Genomic DNA, 6000 nt, shown 5'->3' with positions numbered 1-6000 from the left:
GGAAAAGTGGTGCAGCCCCCCTCCACTGCCCCCTACCCCCCACAGACACACATCCACCCAGCCGTGCTTATCAGGAAGGAGGTGATGTACAAGAAGTCACCGGGAGTGCCTTATCTAAGGCCCCTTTGGGGCAAGAGTATTAAATCAGAAAACTGCTCATAAGTTACTCATCATAAGTGGGGATGCATCCTGCCCAATAAATGGTGGCTAGACATTTGTTTATTTACAGCGGCTCATGCTTGTAATCCCAGTGACTCAGGAAGCTGAGGTGGGAGAATCACTTGAGGCCAGGAGTTCTAGACCAGCCTGGGCAACATAGCAAAACCCTATTTAAAAAAAAATTTAAAACTTAACTGACACGGTGGTGTGCACCTGTAGTCCCAGCTACTCAAGAGGCTGAGGCAGGAGGATTTCTTGAACCAGGAAGTTCAAGGCTGCAGTGAGCTGTGATCATGCCACTGCACTCCAGCCTGGATGACAGAACAAGACTCTAACTCTAAATACGTAAATAAGTAAATAAAGTGAGGCTGTTGTTTTTATTTTATTAGCATTATTATTAATGAAAGAGGAGCTGCTTTAAAACCTTCTTCTATTTCTTTCCAAATTAATGGAATCTTTATTGCGAATCTTCTAGCTGCCTGTTTTGTGAGCTGGTGCAAACTGGATGCTGTCAAAGCCCTTGAAATGTAATGTCTCAAATTTTCCTCCTCTCAGTTTTCTTCCAATGATGCTTCGTCCAATCTTCTTAGCTCCACTAGTGGCTCCAGCACCCATGGCTTAGGGGACACAAGGAGCTGAGAGAAGGGATGTGGCTGGGAGTTAATGGGGTATGGGAAGGGTCAGCTTCCAAGCCAAGGAGGACTGGTGGACATCTCGTATCTACAGCCCTTCAGGGTCCCTGGCAGCACCCACATACCCCAGGCTGGAGGTGGGTCAGCTTCCTGATAGATCCAGGAGACTAGTTTCTCACTAGGAAGTCAATCAAGACTTCATTTCTCATTTGGCCACAGGCAGCGGCCAGATGGATGCACTGGGCATCGGTCACTGTGCCGTTGGCGGCTGGGGCATCTCCAGGACGTCTACGCTGGGGTTCGGGTGAGTGGGTGTTTACACCCAATCCATCTTCACCTTGAAACTTACACTTGGAAGATGAGTCTGACCTTTCTGAGGCCCTTTCACCCACCGGAGCCCTCCTGATCCTCCATAACCTTCTGTGACTTCCTCCAGTGACAGATGCTCTTGGTCCTGCACCATGTCCCTCAGCACTCACCTCCACACACCAAAGCTGCTGGCTGCAAATACCTCCAATTCACTCCCCATGTCCCAGGAAGCAAGGGCACCCCCTGACATGGTGGCCACTCCAGCCTCACCCTGGGCACAGCTTCTGGTGGATTGATGAAGGTGGGGTAAAACTTGAACTCTAGATCTTCCATGTAGACCACCCCAAACTTATCAACAGCAAGATTTACTCAACCTCATGAATATGACCCCCAAAGCTCAGAAACCAGGGCCAATGAGGAGGCCACCTCCCTGTTGGTTCACTCATTGAAGGCATATTTACACAGCACCTAATATGTGCCAGGCAATGTGATGGATACTAGGAATACAGCAGTGAACAAAACAGACTCACGCCCTGATCTACCAGAGACAAGGTCTTAGAAGGTGAGTGTGGCTCACCCCTCCCCTCTCCTTCTCCTGGGCATGCTGGAAAACTACATTTCCCAGCTCCCCTTGCAGCCAGGGTGGGGCCATCTACCTGGATTCTAGCCAATGAGGTGCAGGTGGAACTGGGCACCACTTCTGGGTCTGACCATAAAACCCCTGTAATTTCATCTATACTTTCTCTTCCTCTCTTACACTGACTTCAAGGGCACAAATTTCAGATGGGCAGCATCACACAGCAGGATAAGCCTGGATCCTGTACTTCCTGCCTGGAAGAGGGCAGCCAACTGGCATTGACCAATCTACATGAGACTGCAGCTAGAGTAAGAAACATAGCTCCCTCATGTTAAGCCACTGCTGAGTAATGAAATAGGCTGGTGACTGAGTGTGGGAAATTGTATTTTCCAAAGATGGTCAACAATACTGGCCAGGCATGGTGACTCACACCTGTAATCCCAGCACTTTGGGAGGCCAAGGTGGACAGATCTCTTGAGGTCAGGAGTTCGAGACAAGCCTGGCCAACATGGTGAAACCCTATCTCTACTAAAAATACAAAAATTAGCTGGGCATGGTGGCACATGCCTATAATCCCAGCTACTCAGGAGGCTGAGGCAGGAAAATCGCTTGAACCTGGTAGGCAGAGGTTGCAGTGAGCCAAGATCACACTACTGCCCTCCAGCCTGGGCCACAGAGTGAGACTCCGTCTCAAGAAAAATAAAGCCACACACACAAAAAATACGTCCCATGCTACATTCTCTGATACTCTCATTGAGTAAGGGTTCAATGTCTCCTCCCTTGAGTCTGGAGAAACTGTGTGACTGCTTCAATAGAAACGATGTTATGTGGCTTCCAAATCTAGGTCATAAAGGGTGAGACAGCCTGTGGAGACAAAAGTGACTCTACCTTGGATACTAATCTGCCGTGTTGACTTCTGATTAGCCCAAGTCTCATGAATGTCTCCTGATCCTACTTTGTTTACTGTCCCTAGTGTAAGAACAAATCAACCATGATGCTATCACATACATGGTGAGCTGTAATACACACAGCACTCTCACCTGTTCTGGCGGATTGCCTTTAATTGTCTTGCTAGAGCACATACCCCCTTTCCCTGTGGTATATAAGCCTCAGATCTGAGGAGTGACAGGACGGAAGTCTACCTGTCTTGTGGCTTTCCAAGATCATGCTTCTGTCTATAAGTTGCCCAATAAATCACCCTTTACTGGCAAATTAGATTTGTCTGCCTCATTCTTAGGTTTCTTGGCTCCTTCTGCATTTGGGGTCTTTTTTTTTTTTTTTTTGAATATATGGCCCTTCCAAAGAACACAGCCTCTATTCACCTCTCTTGGGATGCTCACTCTTAGAATCCAGCCACCACGCTGTGAGGAAGCCCAAGCAGCCCATGGAGAAACTGACATGCAAAGAAGACGAGGCCCTTGGCCCATGGCCTCAGCCAAGCTCTCAGCTGAGCCAGCACCAACATACCAGGCAGGTGAGTAGCCCATTTTGAAAGTGGGTGCCCCAGTCCCAATGCAGGCTGCCCTGCTAATGCCACACAGAGCACCCAAACTGAATAAAATAAATGATGTTGTTTTAAGCCACTGAGATTTGGGGTGATTTGTCATGCAAGCAATATAATGGGGACACAGGCCCTGGAGATCTCCCCACCACACCACCTAAATACTCACGAAAAGAGTTCTTAAAATAATAAAAGCTATCATTTATTGAATTGTTACTATATGTCAAACACTGTGCCATGTGTTTTATGTGTATTTTCTGACTTAATCCTCCCAACAACCCCATGAGGTAGAAGGTATTATCATCCTCACCTTACAGAGGAGGAAACAGACTATAAGTTCTGTAATCTGCCCACTGCTGATGAGAGGGGACGCAGGACCTAAATCCAGGACCTCCTGACTTGACTCCAGAGCCTGCTCCTTGGCAGCTGCCCCACCTAATACCAAATACAGGTTAAAACAACAACAACAACAACAACAACAGAGCGGATTCTCCGAGACATTCCCAATTTCATACCATTGCATTCTTTTTAATAAAGGCAATTTTAAATTTTAAACTTATTTAACTTTACACTTAAAATATTTTCCATAAAGCAGTATCAAATACTGTAGCATCCGGCCTAGCAGTACTCTGGAGATATGCTGCATTTGAATCCTGGCTGTGCTACTCACTAGCTGTGTGATGTTAACCTCCCTGTGCCTCAGTTTCCCCATCTGTACAATGGCGATGATCAGTGCCTATCGCACAGGTTGTGGTGGAATGAAATGAATTCGTAGTACCCACAAGGCTCTTGGAATTGGCCTGTTAGCAATTATTCAACAGATATTAGTTTCCATTTGTTCCCAGGGGAACGTGGTCTCAGCACAGGCAGGATCAGCTGGTCGTGGCGGAAGCCACAGGTGGAATCCGTTACCAGCACTTCCTTTCCAACATTCAAAGACCAGGCTGCCAGTCCTGGCTCTCCCCTGCCAGGCTGTGCCATCCTGGGTGCCTCACCTGTCTGAGCCTCAGACCCTTCCCAGGTGGGTCGTGACTGTCACCACCGGCCTCCCTCCCAGGGTGTGAGAAAGTGCTGAGAACTACAAACTGGGGAGAGTCACAGCAGCAGGAGGCTCTGCTCCTGGCCTCCTAGCCTCCTGGGTTAAGGCTAAGCAACTTAAGAGTCTGAGGAGGCGAGAGGGAGGGGCAGGTGGTGGCAGGAACAGGAAAGGGGCGGGCAGAAGGCAGAGTCCCTGGGGGCTCCCTGGACTCCCACAGGCATCTGAAATCCCAAAACCTTTTCTTGCCTCACACTTCTGCAAGCAGAACGAGCCTTGCCAGCTCTGGGCTTCCAGAGCAGGGGTTTTGCAGGAGAGTGAGAGGTTTTCCAGTGCCAGGGGGCCCTGAAAGCAACAGCCACCTCCGGAGGCGGTCCAAGGAGAGGCAGTGGTCAAGGCCCCCCGGTGAGTGACAGGGCTCTGAGCTCAGTCACAGGCAGAGCAAGCAGGGTGGTCAGCCAGGTGAGGGTTCAAATCCCACCTCTGACTCTTCCTAAATGTGTGACCTTGGGAACGCCACCAACCTCTGCAAGCCTCAGTTTCCACCTCCATAAAATGGGGTTAGTAACAATCCATCACGAGACGGTAGAAGTGTCAGCTTTATTATTACCGCTGTCGTTGCTGCTGTTAGCATAGTTCTTCTAAAGGGAAGGCGGCTCTCTCTCTGGTTGTGACTCTCGTCACTTAGAACGGCTGTCTCTCCCAAGCCAGCGACTGCAGTGACTTGTGTCCAGCTTCCCCCAGGATTTCTGGCCTGGGCAGGATGGAGGAGAGGCCAACCGCAGAGGGAGAGCCAGAGGACGGAGGCACCTGGACAGGTGTGCCCAGGAGGAAATGGAGACATGAGTTTGCACAACATTTTCAAAGGGTCACAGTTACCAGGAAACGAAATAACTGTTTCTTCTGGGAAGTTGGGAGGTCCTTGTCCCCATCCCCTTCCACAAGCATCCCTCCCTGTGTCCCTTCTGGCCCAACATCTGATCCAAATCCCTCCAATCAAATCCAGCTTTGGAAAACAGGCTGGGAGCGGGGAACCAGGCCTCTGCCTCAGCCCTCCTGCTGCCCTACAGGCTTCTCCACTGAGACACAGAGCCGACGGCAGCCTCAGTTTCCCCAAAATTCCCCTCGGTGGTTGCTGGGGAAGGGAGAGGAGCCAAGAGTGGGGAGTGTGAAGGCTCTGACTTTAGATCTGCCTCCACCCTCTGAAGCCGACATTGCAAAACTCGGGATGCTGCTCCTGTGCCCCGCCCCCTCTAGGCGAGAATGTCATGAAGCTAAAATAACATAATCAGGGCAAAAGCTTTCCAGAGTAGAGGCGTTTCAACACTCAGGCAGTGTAGCCGGAGATGCCTCCCGTGATTGTGGATAACAGCCCCATCAAGACGGCGCGCTATTACTCAGCGCCATCATCAAGGAACTTTGTGTCTCTGAACTTAACTCGCGCCCCACCCCCAATGACAGGACGGGCCCTGGGGAGGCTGAGAGTCCTGCCTGCCTCTCCTGTTCTCTTTCCCTACAAGAGGCTCTTGACCTCTTTACTCAGTGGCTCTTCTTGAACCTAGAAATTATGGAAAAAGAAAAAATGCTCCTGCTAGTGAATTTTCAAACCTCCATCTCTAGCCGCTTAGTCAAGGGAATGTACTTCGCCTTAGAGTGAAAAATAGGAAGCCCCTCACCTACTCCCATCAGCCCCCAAGTGTGTCTGCCCTGAACACCACACGGATAGACATCTTTGTCCCAGCCCCAGGGCCTTTGCACATGCTATTCCTGCTGCCAAGATAACCAC

Source organism: Pongo pygmaeus, chromosome 1 (genome assembly GCF_028885625.2).
Source record: "Pongo pygmaeus isolate AG05252 chromosome 1, NHGRI_mPonPyg2-v2.0_pri, whole genome shotgun sequence".
Classification (NCBI taxonomy): domain Eukaryota; kingdom Metazoa; phylum Chordata; class Mammalia; order Primates; family Hominidae; genus Pongo; species Pongo pygmaeus.
Note: the sequence above shows the minus strand (reverse complement) of the source record.